The 22,387-nt window shown below is 41.8% G+C and overlaps 1 long non-coding RNA gene and 1 pseudogene across 1 annotated transcript in view; one reads left to right on the forward strand and one right to left on the reverse strand.

Annotated features, from left to right (window-relative positions):
* LOC108308925 overlaps positions 1-22,387 on the reverse strand; it is a 162,234-nt gene that overhangs the window by 136,339 nt on the left and 3,508 nt on the right. The gene's annotated exons all lie outside the window — the stretch shown is intronic.
* On the forward strand, positions 14,379-15,466 carry LOC108308922 (annotated as a pseudogene).

Raw genomic sequence — 22,387 nt, forward strand, 5'->3', positions numbered from 1 at the left:
GCTACTCCATTCAATCTCCTAAATAGGAGTAGTTGTTTCTGAAGTGCTTGCCCTTCCTTTTCTGCATACTTTCTCCTAAAATGTCCTAAAACTCAGGGATCATGCTTTTGAATTGCTTATTTATCAACTGGTAAACAGGTACATTTTAGAGATCTTTCTAAATACTTTCTGACCAAAACAACAAAAAAATCATATTTTCTCCATGAAAATCACGTTTTTAACCAATCTAACATGTATAAGGTACAAAATCTCAGGAGAAGTGATTTCTTATTGTATTACTACTCTGTCGTGAATTAAAACAAATATCTTTTATTCTAGGTTTGAAACTTGATCTCTTCCCTATCCAATGTATTATTATTTTTTAAAAAGCCTAGGCATCAGAGAACCCCACCACCTGAATAAATTTTCAGTCTCTTCCTGGCTTGAGTAATTGAAAGGGGTATATGACTGAACAACCTTGTTAATTATGATTCAGCCAAGGCCTTCCATAAAAGTGAGGAATAAAAAATATTGGTATATAACTTCCCAGTTCATTCTAATGAAGTATAAATAATTAGTACTTGATCTTTTGTTCATCTCTGATTCTAGAATACATGCATAATAGACGTGAATATTAGGCATAAATTTTAGGCTATGTTTGAATCTTAAGGAGCTATTTTGGAAACTGTAGTTTTCAGATACTTTACAGTTGATCTTAATAGACTACTTTAAAGAAAATCTCACCAGTAATATAGCTCCAAATATGAAATGATTACTCTTTACAAAAACATGCCTTATACAATTTTTTATTATATTTAACTTAGTTATTAGGTAAAATGTGCTTCATCAACTTCATTTAAAAAACAAATGCTTCATTACATTTTTCATTTCACTTATGCAGAATATGAGTAATGTATTATGGAAAAGGAGCTGCTATCCTTTCTAAAGTCATGTCAGAAAGCAATTATAAAATGGTTTATGATTTTATTTTTTTGAGACAGTGTCTTACTCTGTTGCCCAGGCTAAAGTGCAATGGTGCGATCATTGCTCACGGCAGCCTTGACCTCCCAAGCTCAAGTGATCTTCCCACCTTAGCCTCTCCAGTGCCTGGGACTACAGGTGCATGCCACTATGCCCAGCTAATTTTTAAATTTTTATTTAGTACAGACAGGGACTTATAATGTTGACCAGGCTGGTCTCAAACTGGCCTCAAACAATCCTCCTGCCTTGGCCTCCCAAAGTTAGGGTTGCAGGTATGAGCCACCACATCTGGCCTAGGTTTATCATTTTAAACACAAATATACAATTTTAAAGTTATTCTTTCTGTACTTAATTTCTGTAAAATATTAATTTTCACATTTTCAACTTTTATATTTTAAAAAAGGTCAAAACTTGTAAAATAATGAATACTATTTATTTCAAGTCTCCTGTAAGTATTTTAATAAATAAACCATTTATTTATTTATATTGTATCACATGAAGAACATAACCTATGGAGTTACTTTAAAACCTAGAGCCTGCAGTGGAAGTACTTGGAATATCATTGTACTTCCCTTCTTTTCCGTAAAGCTTGGTGCCATTTTTCACCTTGAGTCTTTTCTTTAGGAAGCGCATTGTTGGGTCTCTATTGAGACTTTGTAGTCAGGGAAAAAGAAGTGTATTGTTTGGAATTCATATTTCTCTCTCAGCAAGGTGAGGTTCTTTGTTGCTTTGACAGAAAATGAAGGTCTTGATTCATGTTTGCATAGAAGTAAGCTATCAAAGTATATCATATCACCACCAAAACTATTTTACTAGCTTTGTCACACTATAAATTGATTCTAAAATATGCTTGTCTTACAAAGTACAAAACTGCATTACTTGTGTTTAAACACTGCATAAACCAAATTTAGTGTAAGCTGTTTATTTTTCATGCTTGCATGGACCACGTTATTTGCATTTCAGATTGTCCAGTGATCTGCAATTATTTACTGCAGAAAAACTGCTGTATTTCTACAATCTGTGACTCTTTAATCTTATAAATTTAAGAATGAGTCAGTTTAACCTTATATCGTAGTATAATAATATATTTGTATGTATGTCCTATTATGATTATATACATCTGATTTTAGTTGTAATGTATAGTGGTTTTGTTCTAGGCTTACTTTAAATTTAGGTAAAGCACAACAGAGAAATGCATGTATGTACTGATTTATGGATAAAAATTACAAACATTTCAGCTTGTGGAAAAGATTTGTTCATTTTATTGTCTTGCGAGGTCTCTATTGGTATCCTTTATTTTTAAAAAGTTAATGAAAAATTTATTTAGAAGATGAATGGATCAAATATCCTTTAAACTGGTATCACCACTACTTCAAAACTCGTATGACTTGTCAACAAGTAAAACTTGACATACAAGAAATACTCAAGTAATACTTCACAATTTTTGAATAATTATAAAACACTTAGCAGAGCTAAGCTTGTCAAGGTTGTTTCATCTATGAACATATCACTGCTATAATTTGATTTAAAGACACATAGTATATAAATGAGACTAGAAGGGGACATAAAGCTATGATTCTGTTGGATCCAATATTAAAATTATCCTCTGAATGGGAAGATAAATGGTTATTTTCAATATTTTAATAAATTATCCTTAGGTATAGATTTTTCACTATCTCATACTGATGTTGTCCAATAAAAAAAAATTTATCTTAAGTCTTAGGATATCTTTGCTTAAATTATAGGGATTTCTTTTTTGTCTGCAGTTCACCTACGGGGACACACTGAGCTAGATTTTGTGGTTCTCACCTAATGCTTCCACCATTTATTCTGGCACCCTATAATTCAAGAAAGGAAATTTAATTCCTACTTGGAAATGAAATATAGAGGAGAAATTTCAAAGCAAGTCATATTAACTATTGATCATAATGGGAATTACACAAAACCTTGGTAGGTTTTTTAAAAGAAGGTTGTTTTTTTTTTTTTCTACTGAGGCAATTGTGCACTGACAATTGAAGTTAATAATTTTGTTTTAATTTTAACAAATGTGGGGTTGGCTCAGTGTCTCTTGAGTTTGGACAAAGAGAAGTATAATAACCTCTCACATGTACACTTTATAGACTGCTTTTACACAGGTATTCTCATTTGATCCTCACAGCAACACTATGAGAAGGCAATTATTATTTTTTCCATTTTAAAGTTAATAAAAGGGAAGCACAGGTTGTGAACTCTATGAGGACAGGATCAGGTCAGTCTTATTCACCCCTGCAATTCCGGCACCTAATATAGCAACTGGCATATGATAAGCTCTCAGGAACCATTTGATGCATGAGATTAATTGGAAAGATTTTAGCATTAAATGGCTCTTTAATGTGAAGATGTTTTCTTCTTCCCAAGGTCACTCCACTTGATAAAACTTTTAATGGTTTTCTAAAAAAAAAAAAAAAAAAAAAGTAAATGGGAGGACCAGGGCTTGAACAAACACATTACGGCTCCAAGAACACTGCTGCCTTCATTTTTCTTTTTTTCCTGTTCAGTAGCAATTATCCCATCCCTTTTTTTCTCTTTTATCCCCCCAAAATGCTTATAAATTCTTTTAAAAATATACACATTTAAAAATGTATTTTTCCTTTTGTTTTTAAATACTCAACATTAAAAATAGTTGAAAAACAAAGACTATTTTTCCTTTTTCTGTTCTTGGCTTTTATAATTACTGTTATCACAGCATCCACCTTCAACTAAAGCAATAAGCTGGAAACGTGAAAATCTTTGACATCAAGTCACTGAGTGTGAAAATAGAACTCTATTGAGAAGATAATATGATTAGAAAAAAATTCAGATAATACGTTGTACCCATAAGGACTGTCATTTCTTGCCTCTGGAATGATAAGCATGCATTTCATAGGCTGGCTGGACAGTTTGGAGGGTGAGGTAAATAGAAACCTGAAACAAAACCTGAAACGACTGGTGCCCGTAACTATGTGGCCCATCTTGTTTGGGAGCAAAACGTTTCCCCTTGGGAACAGGATGTATTGTTTTCCTGATATTAAAAAATGTAAGAAAAAAAATAGAAGGCTTTCTTTAACCAGCCTTACTGAGATAAAACGAAAGATTCTATTTCAAATCTGACTCTCATAAATCTGAGCTTTCAGCAGCCACCATCTTTGCTGGCAATATCACTTTCCTAATTATTTCCAGGTTCTGGATTGCTGGGTCCTGCCTCCCACCTTTCTTTTCATTTCTTTCCTCCTTCCTCCCTCCTTTCTTTCATCACATCATGATGATCTATATATAATGTGTGCAGCTACCTCACTTGCACAAAAGACGCCCAGTGGGGCAAGAAACCTCTTCACTTTTATACTCAGTTACATGGCTAACAAGGCATTTTCCCGGGGGCCAGGCCCCCATAAATCCATAGATTTCAGGTTTGTTTCCACAGCAATCCTATATTCTGCTAAAAATATTGAATAATTAAGGACTCTTGTTCTTAAAGTTCTCAGCCATCCCAATCCTGGGACTTTCTTTGGCTGTTTTTAATCGATTCAAGTCCAGTCTTGTGATTATGACATATTGATTCCTCTCTCTGCCCCACCACCCTCTTTCCCTTCTTCCTCCTTCCCATGCCTTAGTTGCTTCGGGTTTTGCTAATTCCCCTCTTAGGCAAGCGTCTTATCAAGAATTTTCCCAAACCACCTCGCAAAGAAATCTGGTCTGACATGTTAAGAAAATGATTTTTTTGGCTGGGTGTGGTGGCTCACGCCTGTAATCCCAACACTTTGGAAGGCTGAGGCAGGCGAATCACGAGGTCAGGAGTTCGAGACCAGCTTGGCCAACATGGTGAAACCCCTTCTCTACTAAAAATAAAAAAAAAAACTAGCTGGCCGTAGTAGTGGGTTCCTGTAATCCCAGCCACTCTGGAGGCTGAGGCAGAAGAATCTCTTGAACCCAGGAGGCAGAAGTTGCAGTGAGCTGAGATCGCAACACTGCAATCCAGCCTAGACAACAGTGTAAGACTGTCTTAAAAATAAATAAATGAATTTTTTTAAGCTTTTGATTTCATATACTCCTCGGTTTTATTTTTCTTCAGACAGTGGGAGGAGAAGTAGATTAAATCTGTTGGGACACAGAAAACCATATCCCCAAATATGCCCCTCTGGCAAGCTGAGTGCTTTGAATAAAGAAAACTGAAAGGCCTCAGAACCAAGATCTGTCTCTGACCTTCCGCAACCACCCTGTCTCTCTGAACCTTTTCCTTGCCCAAAGCACCAGGAGAGATTCTAAGATTTCCTTATCTGACTAGGAAAGCTTCTTTCCAAAAGAAACCCAATTATCTTAAGACTTGCTTCCTACAAATCTCATCAAATGATCAGGAAAGATCAACTACTACAGAAGAAAACAGACTGGGAGTCAGCACCACGCCCAGACTTTTAATCTCTCCTCTGTTGGCGGCTCCAGGAGATTACCTATTAGACTATTCGAATATTTTCACAGTTAAGTTCATCCACTCATCATCCTGTCACCTCCCCTAGAGCTCTGAGAAGCCTCAGGTCAGGCCATTGTTCTTGGGGTCCATTCATTTCCAATGAAAATCATTTACTACTCCTCATGATTTACTATACCTCATATTTCCCTGTCTATTTTGAAGAGGGTAGCATCAACCATCTAGGTCTTCTTTGAATCTCATTTTTAAATGGTTCCCATGTTTACGCACCTTACATACATTTGTATGCCTTTTCCTCCTATTGAGGGAGGAGACCCTTAATCACCCTTTAAGCATCTAAGACCATCCCCGCCTTGACTTCCACACTGCATTTCAATAGAAGAAGTAACCTTATTCACCCTCCTATGCAGGGATGGTGTGGAGGAATCTTTCTAGAAGGCATTGTTTTTACTTAAACAAGATCAAACCCCCACCTAAGTCACTATACCCCAGCCTACTCCATGGCCCAAGACCCTTTTACATGTAAATTCTAGAGTTGTAAGCCTTTAAAAGGGCAGGGACTTTCTCTGTGAGCTCCTACTTGGCTATTAGGCAGCTATGCCGCCTTGCTCATGGCCAAGCCGAATAAATCATCCCTTCCTTCCTAGTTCGGTGTTCGAGAGGTCTGTTTCTATGCCTTTCCTGGTTCGCTGTTAATCTATTTCAGTGAAACTTCAGCAGGTGGAGAGGAAGCTTTCTCTCCACCTGTACAAACCTAAGTAATATTCACAAAGAGCCAGAAAACTTTAGTCATTTTAGACAACTTAAAGGGCACAAATAATATGGAAATCTCTAGGGGGAAGCTTTCTCATAAGAGAAAAGAGCAATTTTGGTCTAGAAATAATGCCTCAGCATCTAAGGGCCAAGCTGATTTTGACTACAGCATGTGTCTTCACCCTGTCCTCATTCATTTATTCCTATACCTATCACATCCCTGGTGCTGTCCTGGGTACTAGGGATATAGCAATGTGCAGAAAAATTCATACTTTCTTGAAGCAAGTATTCTATAAAGAAATGTAGATAGGCCAGGCACGGTGGTTCACGCCTGTAATCCCAGCACTTTGGGAGGCTGAGGTGGGCGGATCATGAGGTCAAGAGATCGAGACCATCCTGGCCAACATGGTGAAACCCCATCCCTACCAAAAATACAAAAATTACCTGGGCGTGGTGGCACGCACCTGTAGTCCCAGATACTCGGGAGGCTGAGGCAGGAGGATTGCTTGAACCCAGGAGGCAGAGGTTGCAGTAAGCCAAGATTCTGCCAATGCACTCCAGCCTGGCGCCTGGAGACAAAGTGAGACTCTGTCTCCAAAAAAAAAAAAAAAAAAAAAAAAAAAAAATGTAGATAATACATCACAAAAGTTGAATACATAACGTGTGAGTTGGTGCAACACATAAAAAAGGAAAAGTGGGGTAGAAAGTATTCCTCCAAAGCAGCCCCTCATGGATTTGTGATATGAATGGAAAAAGCACAATAAAACCACAGAGCCAGTTTTGCACACTTCTGAGAAATAATGAAGGCACTGGCAGCACTACATTATTGGCATAGACACAAAAATTGGGAAAAGCCACACTCCCTATTTTAGTAGAGCTGTGTGGGAATGGAGTACTGTAAGGCCGGTTGTCTCGCTAAATGGATACACCCATCCCTCTCCGCGACTGATAACTACGTCATCATTCCGGGCTCATTACTCAGCATCTGGCCTCTCCACATGGCTTCCCCACACCCACCTCTGCATACCACACCCAAGTATACACTCAGCACCAAACTATGCACTCAGCACCCAGCCCGAAGCTGGAAGACCCCGCCAAAACTTGCCCAATAGCAGTCTGCCCCATACGTCCCTGGCCAGCCCACCTACTGGTAGTCCCGCCTACCAATAGCAACCCACCCCGTCCGTCCCTATAATCAATAAAATTGCCTTCACTTTGTTTCCCCAATAACCAATCAATCGCCTCCACTCCCTATAAAACCCCACGCCCTGGGAAGTCAAGCGCGACTTCCCTGGCCCCTTTCCCCGGGACCATGGAACCTCGCCAGGGAGCTAAATAAATTGGCATTTAATTTTCTTATGCTGGTTTCAGTTTCCTCATTCTAAACTCAGCAATAACCCTTACATTTGGTGCCAGAAACCGGGAGGAGTTGTAAGACCCCTCCTGGGGGAAGCTGACTCCTCCACCTGAAGCTGGACCAGGGAACTGCTCCGCCACAAGGTAAGACTTCTGTTGCCCACAGCCTGTCCCACCGCTTGCCTCATGGACTCCCTGCTCCTAATCGCGGCCGCCTCAGGGACTCCTTCCTGTCTCACCGTTGGCCAGGCCCCGGCCTCATCCTGAGGACCTGAGCGTAGAGGAGACGTCCCTACACTCTTGTCTTCTCCCCATAAGGGGTTTTCTGGGGGTCAGGAATCTGAGGGAGACGTCCCCATCTTCCTGAACCCTCTCTGGCGTTCGTTAGTACAGTTCAGGACACCTTCCGATCATCTCCGTAGCAGCGGCCAAGATTTGGGTAATCAGAAGCCCCATTTGTAAACCCGGACCCTGCTTAACAGCAAGACCAAATCCCTGGCTTATGCTACTAAAACGTCTATCTCAAATCAGCCCTTTGGCATATAAACTCCCGTTAATTAAGTAACTGTACTTTCAGTTTCTCTTCCTAATCCCGAGTGAGTGAGTGAGTGAGTGAGTGAGTTTATGTGTAGTCCCATGGCCTAATGGCTATGGGCTTTGTGTGGGCCTCAACCCACGGTTCCACAGGGACGTCATAAGGCATAACAGTGATTCACCTCAGGACTGAAAGTTCTGAGGTGACCAGGCCCGGGGGTTATATGGGTACACCTTAGCCAAGACGCCCTGAAACATCCCTTCAGGGACGTGGCCGGGAAGGCATCAAACTGGTCTCCCATCTGGGGGGCACCCATCCTTTGTCCGTCAATCCTATATGTGGTTCTGTCTTTATTGTAAATTCACCAGTTTTGTTAGACTCTTGTTAGCTGATATACAGTGGGTTAGGACTGCTTCCCTTGAAGTAAGAAATATTCTACAGTGGGTAACAGACCACTAGCTGCAGGGAACCTTTACTGAATTTATGCCCCTAAAAGTAACTCTGTTTTCTTTCCTTCTCTTCTTCTACTACTGAGGCCTCAATTCCTCTAACTCTGCCACTTGGCAAATAGCCCTGGCCCTGTCTCTTTTTCATTTTCTCTAATTCTGCCATGTGGCAAATAGCCCTAGCACTGTCTCTTTCTATTTTCTTTCTTATTATAATCATTGTATCCTGCAGGTTCTCTCAGCCACTCCCTCCAGGACAGGAGTATTCCTACCCATGTTGGATATAATACCTTTTTATAGCCCTTCCTCACCCCTAACTACCCCACAACAGAGAGTGAACTATGGGTAATCAGGAGTCCTGCCTAGACTGCAAGTTGCCATTGGGGTGTCTAGTCCAAAATTTACCCAAGCTGGGCCTCTCCATAAAAAGAAAAGGCTGCTTTTCCTCTCCACTGTGGCCTGGCCCCAGTATCCTCTGGACAACAGGTCCAAGTGGCCGCCAGAGGGAACTTTCAATCTTGGCATTCTAACCAATTTGGACAATTTCTGTTAAAGAAATGGTAAATGGTCGGAGGTCCTCTACGTTCAGGATTTCTGGTATCTTCCCACCCGCCCGACCCACTAATTCCTTTTGCCCTTGGCCCCTCCACCATCTTCCTCCTATTCCGACCCTGACCCTCCGAAGACCTCTCCACCCGCTTGACCCACTAATCCTCCACCCTATGCGGATCCTCAACCCCCTCCAGCTCCTCCTCTTCCTGGTCCCAACCTAGCCTCTCCTGTTAGTGCTCACACTTGCTCTCACTGTGCTCCTAACAAAATCTCCCTCCTTTGCCCTCTTCACGAGGTCGCCAGAGTGGGAGGCGTTGTTTGAGTGCATGTTCCCTTCTCCCTCTCTAATCTGTCAGCCATCGAGAAACGCCTAGGGTTATTCTCCACCAATCCTACAGCTTACACAAAATAATTCTGCTACCTCACCCAGGCTTACGACCTCACCTAGCATAACACCTATGTAATTCTGTCCTCCACCCTTACTTTAGATAAGCATAACCGCATCCTTATGGAGGCCCCGGCACATGCTGATCAGGTACATCTCACAAACAAATGCCTGTGGGTCAGCAGCTGTCCCCGAGGCCGACCCTAATTGGAACTGTCAAACTGGTCAAGATGGCCACCACTGCAGAGACCAAATGCTACAATGCCTCCTGGCGGGCATGCAAAGCTAGGCTCAAAAAGTAGTTAATTATGATAAGCTGAGGGAGATAACTCAGGGCCCTACTGAAAACCCCACCGCCTTTCTCGATCAACTAACTAATGCTATGATCCACCATACCCGGCTGGATCCCACCTCTTTAGCAGGAGCTACAGTTCTAGCCACCCATTTCATCTCTCAGTCAGTAGCTAACATTATAAAGAAACTTAAAAAAGCTGTGCAGAGCCCCCAAACTCCCATATGAGACCTGGTAAACAGAGCATTTAAAGTTTTTAATGGCCAAGAGGAAAAGGCTGAGGCCACCTGCCAGGCCCGTCTATAGCAAAAGGTAAGCCTCCAAACCCAAGCTCTTGTGGCAGCCCTGAGGCCGGCAGCCCACCAGGCGCCTCGTGGAGGTGGTCCATCGAAACTGGCCAAAAACTCCAGAGGCGTTCCGCCTGGGTGCTGTTTCAAATGTGGTCGGAAAGGACACTGGACACGTCAGTGTCCATGTCCCCAACCACCTACCAAGCCCTGCCCGGACTGCAAGCAGCTTGGACGTTGGCACGGTGATTGCCCATCCCGGACTACAGGTTCACCTCCCACACCTCTGTGCGGAGGGCAGGCCAGTCCGCAGGAGGTAGTCCCGTCACTGGAACTTCTTGGCTTACTGGACGATTGACAAGGCCCGGACTCGAGGACCCCCATCACCCTAGCCGAGCCCATGGTAACGCTGCAGGTAGTAGGTAAGTCCATTTCCTTCTTAAGTGGACATGGAGGCTACTATCCTGAGTAGCCTTCCTACTCAGGACCTAGCGTACCTTCCCAGGTTTCAGTCATGGGAATTAATGGTAAGCCTTCCTGTCCTAATCAAATCCCCCCTTTAGCCCGTGTCCTCGAGGGACACCCCTTTTCCCACTCCTTTTTAATCATACCCTCATGCCCAGTTCCCCTTTTAGGACGAGACATTTTCCAGACTGTGGGGGCCACTCTCCAACTCACTAGCACCCCACACTCAAGCCCATCTTCTGCCCACCTCCTACTGCCACTCCTAACCGACGCCATGCCCTGTCTTAACTCCTCGCCCCGACCCCCATAATCAATGCTACACAGATCTCCAACCTTTTACAGGCCTTATCATTGCCCATGGAAGTTGCAGTCATACACTGCCGAGGACACCGGATCCAGTATGATGCCGTCTCTGGGGCAATGCACGGGCAGATACAGCAGCAAAATCTTTTTTAACGCCAAGTTAACCCCTACCCCTGTTCTCTTCCTTACCACGGCCACACAGCCTGTGTACTCACCATCAGAAAAACAGGCCCTTATACTAAAGGGGGGAACAGAATCTAATCAGGGCTGGATCTTCCTAAATAACAGAATCGCCCTTCCCCAGGAACAGGCCCCTAAAATTATTGCCGAAATCCACCAATCCTTACATATAGGGCCTAAGGCGTTACACCGCTTTGTACAGCCCCTCTTTTTCTCGCCAGGTCTGCAACAAACAATTGAGCAGGTACACAAGGCATGCGTTACTTGCTCTAAGGTCTCGCCTCAGGGAGACTTAAGGCCACGGTTTCCTACTCACCAAATGCGTGGCAACCTACCGGCCCAAGACTGGCAAATTGACTTCACTCATATGCCCACTCAAAGCTCCACTACCTCCTAACTTTTGTAGATACCTTTTCAGGTTGGATTGAAGCCTTCCCCACCTCCCGGGAGATGGCAGACACGATGGCCTCCCTCTTTACTCAAGAAATCATCCCTCGTTTCGGCTTGCGTGCAACCATCTAGTCAGACAATCATCCAGCATTTATAGCCCAGGTGGTCCAGTTGGTCGCCAAGTCTCTCAACATTTCCTGGAAACTGCACATCCCCTACCACCCTCAGTCGTCGGGTAAAGTTGAACAGGCTCACGGCATCCTTAAAGACCATTTGGCCAAACTTAACCATCGAGATAAAACTCTCTTGGCCCACATTCTGACCTCCTGCTCTGGCCTGGGTCTGGGCCACCCCATGGGGGCCAATGGGCCTTAGCCCATTCAAATTGCTGTACAGCCAGCCTTTCCTGGTTTCTCACAACCTCCCTGTAAACCCCTCTCCACTGGCTTCCTACCTTCCCTTCCTCTCCCTCCTCCGCCACCTGTTAAGGGAGCACGCGGACTGCTCCCTCCCTGTTGTTCCAGGACCAGAGGACTCCCACCCAGCAGCACCTCCCCAACTGGGCAACAGCATTCTCCTCCGAGAACTCAAACCAGGATACTTGCAACCCAGGTGGTCGGGATCCCACATTATTATCCTAACCACCCCCACAGCAACCAAACTCCTAGGTCACATTCCGTGGTACTATGTGTCACACCTCAAACCGGCCCCCCAAAATCACTAAACATCTGAACCCCTAGGCGCCACTCACCTCCGCCTCACCTGTGGCCCTATCCCATCGCCCCCTAACCCTTCAGAGCCTCCTTCCCTTTCCCTTGTGTGCCTGTCACCTTAGTCCCACAGTTGGAAGTATATGGATGGGCCAAACACCTATTCCTCCTTCCACCTTCCCCTAATTACCAAAACAAACGAGCAGTCTTCCTCTCAATAGTCATTGGTCTCTCTCTGGCATCCTCTCTAGCGGCAGCCGGGCTAGGAAGTGGCGCCCTAGGCTACAGAGTCACTTCGGCCACTCAATTAGAGGACAAGTTCCGTGTGGCTATTGAGGCATCAGCTGCCTCCCTGGCCTCCCTCCAGTGACAAATCATGTCGCTGGCCCAGGAGCAGTGCTGCTACATCAATGAAAGAGGCCCTGTGGAAGAAAACGTCAACACTCTCTATCGCCTCCAAGACCTCCGCAAAAAGCAAAATGCATCAGTCTCGCCTCTTAACTGGTGGCAATCCCCCATACTACTTACCTGGCTAGCTCCCATTATCATCCCCATTATCATTTTTTGTCTCTTGCTAATGCTAGCCTCTTTTTTCCTCAGGTTTTTACAAGCTCATATAAGGGAAATTTCCAGGGTGGCCATAAACCAGATGCTACTTCACCCCTATGTCCAACTCCCAACCGAGGCACCGGCCAACTGACCTCCCCACTCCGCCCCTGTTCAGCAGGAAGTAGCCAGAAAGAAGCAGCGTCCTATATCATCAAAAAGGTCGGAATGTAAAGGTTGCCTCACCGGGAGCTAAATGGACACACCCATCCCTCTCCACGCCTGAATATCTACGTCATCATTCTGGGCTCATTACTCAGCATCTGGCCTCGCCACATGGCTTCCCCACACCCACCTCTGCATACCACACCTAAGTATACACTTGGCACCAAACTATGCACTCAGCACCCAGCCCGCAGCTGGAAGACCCCGCCAAAACTTGCCCAATAGCAGTCTGCCCCATACGTCCCAGGCTGACCCACATACCGGTAGTCCCGCCCGCCTACCAATAGCAGCCCACCCTGTCCGCATCCTGTCTCTCTATAACCAATGAAATTGCCTTCACTTTGTTTCCCCAATAACCAATCAATCGCCTCCACTCCCTACAAAACCCCACGCCCTGGGAAGTCAAGCGCGACTTCCCTGGCCCCTTTCCCCGGGACCATGGAACCTCGCCAGGGAGCTAAATAAATTGGCATTTAATTTTCTTATGCTGGTCCCAGTTTCCTCATTCTAAACTCGACAATAACCCTTACAAGCACCTTGTAAAGGCAGCAGCTAGAACTTGGAGCTCATGACCTCAGAGCGTGCCAAGCTTTGAGTTTTTTTTTTTTTTTGAGAAGGAGTTTCACTTTTTGCGCATGCTGGAGTGCAATAACGTGATCTCGGCTCACTGCAACCTCCACCTCCCGGGTCCAAATGATTCTTCTGCCTCATCCTCCAGAGTAGCTAGGATTACAGGAACGCACTACCACCTTCGGCTAATTTTGTATTTTTAGTAAAGACAGGGTTTCATCATGTTGGCCAGGCTGGTCTCGAACTCTTGATCTCAGGTGATCCACCCGCCTCAGCCTCCCAAAGTGCTGGGATTATAGGCATGAGCCACAGGGCCCAGCCAGCATGTCAAGCTTCTGAGTCTAGGCAGTAAACATCGTTATGGAGCTCAGTGACAGATCCTGGGAGGAGGGAAAGTCTGGATGCCAGGTTGTGCCAACAGCACTGTGTTTGCAACTAATGTGAAATACAGCCTGAGATTTCCATACGGTGATAAGCAGGGTAGACCGACATAATGGGTAGATACACTGATATGCTGGTGAATGTTGTACAATGAGCATTCTGATTGTAGTTGTAACATATATGTTGGTTGATACTTCTATTAGAGTCAGACAGAAGTAGTTCATCAATGATGTGACTTGTTTCCCAGTTGAATACTGAAAGAATAGATCTCCAATTTTAGGCCGTGTGTGGTGGCTCCCGCCTGTAATCCCAGCACTTGGGGAGGCTGAGGTGGGCAGATCACTTGAGGGCAGGAGTTCAAGACCAGCCTGGCCAACATGGTGAAACTCTGTCTCTACTAAAATACAAAAATTAGCTGGGCGTGGTGGCGGGCAGCTGTAATCCCAGTTACTTGGGAGGCTGAGGCACTTGAACCTGGGAGGCGAAGGTTGCAAGGAGCTGAGGATGGTGTCACTGCACTCCAGCCTGGGTGACAGAGCAAGACTCCTGGGCGCTGCGTGTAGGCCGCACCCTCAGGCCCAATCCACAGCAGTCCTGGCGGATGATGCCAAATACAGCCTCGAAGAAAAAGGTGCCACTGATTGGGAAGAGTGGGTCGGGGAAGACCAGCATGAGGTCGATTATCTTCGCCAATTATATTGCTCAGGACACCCAGCGCCTGGGGGCCACCATTGACGTGGAGCACTCCCACGTCCGATTCCTGGGGAACCTGGGGCTGAACCTGTGGGACTGTGGCGGTCAGCATACCTTCCTAGAAAATTACTTCACCAGCCAGCAAGACAACATCTTCCGTAACATAGAGGTTTTGATTTATGTGTTTGACATGGAGAGCTGCGAACTGGAAAAGGACATGCATTATTACCAGTCGTGTCTGGAGGCCATCCTCCAGAACTCTCCTGACGCCAAAATCTTCTGCTTAGTGCACAAAATGGATCTGGTTCAGGAGCATCAGCATGACTTGATTTTTAAAGAACGAGAGGGCCTGAGGCATCTGTCTCTACTGTTGGAGGGTGCTTGTTTTCGAACACACATCTGGGATGAGACGTTCTACAAAGCCTGGTCTAGCATCGTTTACCAGCTGATTCCCAAAGTTCAGCAGCTGGCGATGAACCTCAGGAATTTTGCCCAAATCATCGAGGCCGATGAAGTTCTGCTGTTCTAAAGAGCTACGTTCTTGGTTATTTCCCACTACCGGTGCAAAGAGCAGAACAACGACCACCGGTTTGAGATCAGCAACATCATCAAGCAGTTCAAGCTGAGCTGCAGTAAATTGACAGCTTCTTTCCAGAGCATGCAAGGTAGGAATTCCCACTTCGCAGCTTTCATAGACATATTCACCTCAAACACGTAGGTGATGGTCGTCACGTCAGATCTGTCAATCCCTTTTGCTGCCACCCTGATCAACATTTGCAATGCCAGGGAACGCTTTGAGAAGCTGGAAAGAGTGGTTGGACCCAAGCACAGTCTCCTTATGCGTTCAATATTCCCAAACGCTCTTTCTGAAAATGCTGAATTACCTTTTTTGTTTGTATCCTTTTTATATTCATAACGTCGTGTGCTTATAAGTGGGCTTTGAAGTGTGTGCTGCTTTCTCATCTTTCTCCCGTACTCTCCAGTCTTTAAACACTGGATGCTACTTACTCAGCTACCCAGTAGAGCTTAAAGCTGGCCTTTCTGAGAAGTTGGTATGGTGTATCACTAAAGTACAGGGTTCGTGTGTGTTCTGATTACCTGGTTATAATAGACATACACATCAAAGCCTTTACCAGTATCTTCCTGTATTCCATATCAGATTGCAAAGATGGAATGTTACTATTTTATCAGTAAGGTATTAAAATGCATTTATAAATTTAAATATAAATATACATATATATAAAACCAATTTTTATGCCTATTCACAAAACAACAGTTATAGACACAACATACTTTTTAAAAATTCTGAAATGAGGCCGGGCGTGGTGGCTCACGCCTGTAATTCAAGCACTTTGGAGGCCAAAGTGGGCAGATCACCTGAGGTCGGGAGTTAAAAACCAGCCTGACCAGCATGGTGAAACTCCGTCTTTAAAAAAAAAAAATTAAAATTAAAAATAAATAAATAAATATAAAAAAAGAAAAAAAATTGAAATGAATTTTATTTTATTTCAATAGTTTTTGGTAAACAGGTAGTTTTGGTTACCTAAATGCTTTGGTGGTAATTTTTGAGATTTTGGTGCACCCGTCACCCAACCAGTATACACTGTACCCAATGTAGTATTTTATCTCTCACCCCACTCCCATCCTTCCTCTGAGTCCACAAAATCCAAGATATATTTCTTTTCCCCTGGCAAACACGACATACAACGAAGAATAATCTGTATTGTTATATTTTTTCCCATCTCTGTCTAGTATAAACAATCAATGAAAGAACATATTCAGCCTTAATTAAGCCTTACACCGATATTCCTGTTGTAAATCCTCTCACCGTGGCTGACTTCAAGCTACCAAAGTAAATGTAATCGGTATTATTACAGTTTATTCATCTATGTCTAGAATAAACAATCAAGGAAAGAATATATGAAGCCCTAATTAATCCTTATACTGATATTCCTGGTGTAAATACTCCGACCATGGCTGATTTCAAGCTACCTTGTGAAGTTGATAAGATGTGCAAAAGCACACCATCATATACTATATTTCTACTACAGGGATAGAAAAAAACATGTAAATAACTTCAAGAGCATAATGTAAGTAATGTAAAATATTTAGAAAGTGATTTTGAATATTTATTACTTTTCCTTTAAAAAATTACTCTAAGTTCACATACTATAATTTTAAATAATGGCAACATTTAACAAACAGCTCTCAAAACTAAAACTTCCTAAAAATTTAATAAATAGTTCTTGTGAACCCACACATGCCAGCCAAGACACACCACTGGTAGATGCCAAAGCTATATAAATGTGGGTTGTTGTTAACAATGTGACTTAATATTTACTCCCTGGCTAAGTTGCCCTGAAAGGCAAGCTTTTAAAAAAATATTTCAGTACTTTAATTTTATTCTATTTGCTTTGATTGCAATGGGGCTTTTCTTTGAATAGCTAAGCACTGTATCTCCAAATCTCTTAGGGTGACATATATGAGCAGATAAAAATCTCAGCCATTATTTATTGATAGCTGCTAGCTTCCCTCTCAGAAAGTGACTTTTCACTGATCCTTTTTCAAATTCTACGAGTTTCTTACTGCATTTAGCTATGTACTAACTATAATCACTGCTATATAATAGTTATTAGGTTGAGTCAGATGAAATTGCTGTTGTCTGACCATCTTTGACCTACAGAACCAGTAATTTTATATGCTCCAATCAATACTTTTGCTCGAGTCAAACTGGTAGCAACACTCCCCCATCATTTGTGTGTCTGCATTCTTATGATTTTGCCCATCTAAAATAATTTTCCTCCTCCCTTCTGCTACTCAAACCTCTCTAAGACTTAACTCCCACTTTTACCTGTCCCACAATGATATCCATGGTCATTAAGAATATCTTCTTAATGAAGACATTCCTATCTTCATTAAGCAACTGTAAGCATTCTCTCCCATGACCATTTGTGATACTTTATGTGGATCACAGAATTGAACACTTAATTATAATGCCTCGTATTATTTATAGTGTATCTTGCATAGTCTTGTCAATTACTAGGCACTACTTTCTCTGAGAAGAGAGACTATAACAAACTTTTTCTGTAATTGACAATGTATAATTGTGCTGAAAATGGGTATGAACTCGTATTTCAACTGACTGGGATTTAAATAACATCCTTTGAAGCTGAAGTTAATTAAAACTAGGTTATGTATGTATGTATGTGCTTGGGCTTTGGAGTCAGGCAAACCTGGATCTATTTCCTTGCCCTGCTCTCTGTAAGCTGTATGTTTTTGGGGAAGTCACTAAATAGCTTGAAGTCCTTTTTCCTCTTCTGTCAAATGGGGTAATGGTGACTATACTACAGAGTGATTGTTGGGATTATATGATGAATCTGGACTATACAGACTCTTTTCTAGAAAATACAACCAAAGGAATATATTTTTCTCAAACATTTGAGTAAAATCAGGGAAAGGAAAGGTGACTATGGTGTTTGTCTGGTTTAAGAATAAAGAGACACAACAGTATAGTTATTTTTATGATAGTATTTTTGGTTCGACTCAGCTTACAAATCTCCCAAATTAATACCTAAAAATGGTATGTGTGTATAGTGTGTGTATATACATATACTGTATTAGTCTGCTCTCAAGCTGTTAATAGAGACATACCCAAGACTAGGTAATTTATAATAGAAAGAGGTCTAATTGATTCACAGTTCCACAAGGCTGGGGAGGCCTCACAATCATGACAGGAGGTGAATGAGCAACAAGGTCACTTCTTACATGGCAGAAGGCAACAGAGCCTGTGTGGGGGAACGTCTATTTATAAAACCTTCAGATCTCATGAGACTTATTCTCTATCACAAGAACAATATGGAAGAAACCACACCCATGATTCAATTATCTCCACCTGTCCCCACCTTTGATACGTGGATATTATCACAATTCAAGGTAAGATTTGGGTGGGGACACAGCCAAACCATATCATATACACACACACACATATATATATACATATGTATATATATACACATGTATATATATACATATGTATATATATACACATGTATATATATACATATGTATATATATACACGTGTATATATATACATAAATACACACACATATACATATATACACCCATACTGTTATTACCTTAAAAAAACTTTTCAATTTATTACCCTTAAACATAGAGTTGTTTGTACGGTGGTAAATGCTAGCATTTATTAGGAACTTACTATGTTTCAAGCACTTTGCTAAGTGTATTAGCTTATTATATCCATACAATAGCAATGAAATATTTTCAATTATCCCTACTTTACAGATGAAAAAATATGTAAGCTATATTTGGAGATGGTGAGAAAAGTAACTAAAGGCGTAAGCAAAATTTAATAGACTATGTCTCATAGAAAGTGACTTTATAATTGTAACTAAATTTTTAAGTCAGCCTTTTAGTTCTAAATATATTGCTAAAGGGCTGTTAAAAATTATTACCAATATGAGTAAAATGAGTCATACGAACAAGGCATAATTTCTAAAAGAGTATATATGGATGAAGAAAAATTAAGCTGAAATGCATGCTGTAATTGATCATTGCTTTTACAGATAATGGTATATAGTCATTCTTTTTTATTCCCATATTTATTGAGCACAAATGGTACATGAGGCATATTTAAATATGTTGGTTACTTCTCGCTTGTGCTTGGAAAGAAATTTAAATTATTGCATGAATTTTGATTAAACTGATTACAGAATTTTGAAACACAATGGAATCCAAACTAGGGCCAATGCTCATTTCCTAAATGAACATTTTATGTGCAAACAAACAGCTGCTAGAATCCAGCAGAATTTAAAACAAGCTGTTTGTAAATTTTACTGACAGCTGTTTTTGGTGATTTTTGTCAACAGAATTTTCCTGCTTTGCATCACAGCATCCTTTTATTATAGTATCCCCTCAAAGTATAACTTGCTTGCTTTAATCACGTTTACAGAGATTTATGACTTGATGCTTATTCAGTGGTAGAGCTTCTCAACACAAAATGTCAGTGAGCCTGTTATAAATTGCTTCTGGCCTTCCTACTCTATCTTTTATTTGGCTGGGAGTATTTCCACCTGAAAGTGATAAATTCCTGTTATAACCACTTTATGTGCTTCAGTAATTACACTGTACAGAAAAAGGGGATTTCTACTGAGGTGTCTCCTTAAAAATGGCAAGCAATAAAAGGCAGTGGAATGGGCTGAACTCTGAAGTCTATTGAACAAAAACAATGACCAGTGAAATATCTATGTCAGACTGAATTTGATAAATGATCAGGAAGTACAGAAGATAACAAAACCTTTAAAGCAACTACTGTTGGGGTCATAGTAATGTAACTTGTCCTTAGACTAGTAACTTTTAAGCCTGTGACAGAAATTTGGCAAGTACCCACGAGAATGGAGTTAACATTCTTTCGAAAACAGTCTTAAAACACCTAGATTCTTCTAGAGACTTGGGTAATTCTAAACTAAATGCCAAAGTGTACATAACATAGGGACTGAGTCTATATGTACTAGTCAAAGAGACTGTGGCATGCTAAAATGGTTCAGTACAGTATACTGCAGCCAATAACTGGATCAATACATATACACACAATTGACCTGACCAAGGTACACATTAATCATGAGGATATTCATGAGTGGTTTGATTCAATATAAGCTGTCTCCAATACATAGCACAAAATTACTGTTTTTAATTGCTTAGGCTTTTTTTGCTCTTAAAGAAGCAGCTCAACGATGTAAATAAAAGATCTTCAAGTTAATGAAACAAAATTACAAACATTTTCATTGCCACCTCCTAATATTATGCCAAAGATGGTTTCAGGAATCTGGTGGATACTTTATCTGAGATGATACTAAAGGAGATTATAACCAGTAAATAGGATTTAGGCTTCCTTTCAAGGTTATTGCATTATATTTGCATAGTATTGCTACTGCAAGTATCTCTGTTCCAGCAGCCATAGAATAAGTGGTTTCTTGAATATGTACTCTTTCATAAGAGAATTTATAGGCAAGTGTAGCTGGCTTAATGCAACTCAACAGGCTGGTCCTAAAAATGGAAAAATATGTTGCACACTTAGTGTGTTTTAAGCTTTAATATATGTATTGAAGTTTAGGGCAGCCCATTGCAAAGGGATGTTCATTGGTTGTGTTGCACTTCCGGTTTATGACAGTTTCATAAACTGTAATTCCTTTCTCACCACAACCCTTTGAGTGTGAGACTGACATATGTTAATCCTAAATTTATGAAAGACTAAACTAAGTTCCAAGATGGGTTACACAATGGACGAAATTGTAGGAAATAGCAAGGCTAGGTTTATAATTGTTTTGCTTGACTCCAGGTCACAGTACACTTACTCATTATGCCACACTGAATTTCAGAAAAAAAACAGCACAAAGCATATGACTTTGCCTTAATAGCATCACACAAAGGCAAGCTCAGTCAAATGTGCAGAGCATATACCACAGTCCCAGATGCTGGGACGGTCTACTCCAATTCAGCAATTACCATATTCAACTGCTCCTTATCAAATGTTTCAAACTGCATTTTTTTTGGGTGGAACTACATTTCACAAAGTGTGCCTTGCAAAAAAAATTTATATCTGACAAAAAGAATGCTCTCAGGAAGTTGAAGTGGCCAATTCCAGTGCACAATACTGTAATTAAAAGTCAGAGAAGAATTAATGTAAAGGTAAGAATTTGTGCGATATCTTTACACTCCTTGGGAGTAGAGTCTAGGTATTATGCATATCCCATCTGCTTCTTACATGTTTATCCAAGTGAATATGAGGAAGATTTACCTCTTCATAATATTCTTCATAACAAAACACATAAAACACTTCATAATGCAACAGAAGAAAAAACAGCATTTTGACTGTTTTTCAACAAATCATTACATAAGCCTGAAGATCAGAAAATAGATCAAGGCTGGAGATGCCTTCATAGCATAGTAACACTACAGAGGGTAACTGACAGTCGGAGGGATGAGGGGTAAGTGGGCATGGAGAGAGGAGGATGGGTAAATAAGGCTAAAGGAAGCTTATCCGTATGCCTCAGAATCCCCCCCAGAATTAGAGTGTTACACTGGGGAAGGGAAGGATCATCTTGGGAATACTGCTTACTAGGAAGAGAATAGGAGTGAAATGGAGCAACAAGACTAAACAACTATGTACACAGGAAGTCCCTGCAGGAAAAAAATGAAAAAGAAATGATACCGCTTTGCCCCTCCCTTTTTTTTTTTTTTTTTTTTTTTGAGATGGAGTCTCGCTCTGTCACCCCAGGAGGGAGTGCATTGGCGTAATCTCACCTCACTGTAACCTCTGCCTCCTGGGTTGAAGGGATTCTCCTCCCTCAGCCTCCTGGGTAGCTGGGATTAGGGGCACATGCCATCATGGCCAGCTAATTTTCGTATTTTTAGTAGAGACGAGGTTTCACCATGTTTGTCAGGCTAGTCTTAATTCCTGACCTCGCAATTCGTCTGCCTGGGCCTCCCAAAGTACTGGGATTACAGGTGTAGGCCACCGCACCCGCACATTTAGCCCTTTTTAAAGAGAGAAAATGATGTTGTTAATGTTCTAAAGCACGGCTTTACTGAGACCCTACTGATGGCTGGATTCCCCTGCAGAACTTTTTCTCTGAGACAAGAATTCCAGCATTTTATACATTGTTGGTGTACCCCATGGGAGAAGGAATTTTCTCTTGAAACTCAGGATCCAGGGTTAAGAGGAAGAGTTGTTCAAAACAAACATCTCATCTCCACTAAAAGCAAAGCACCTGCAAGCTAAGCTGTAGCAAAGCAAGGCTGGAAGGAAGATGGAATGGGAAGTTGCACATGGGAGAGTAATCTTGCTTATTCTCTTTATGAGTTTAATTATGGCCACTCCCAAAGAGCTGCCCCGA

The sequence above is a fragment of the Cebus imitator genome, unplaced genomic scaffold (genome assembly GCF_001604975.1).
Source record: "Cebus imitator isolate Cc_AM_T3 unplaced genomic scaffold, Cebus_imitator-1.0 Scaffold89, whole genome shotgun sequence".
NCBI lineage: Eukaryota > Metazoa > Chordata > Mammalia > Primates > Cebidae > Cebus > Cebus imitator.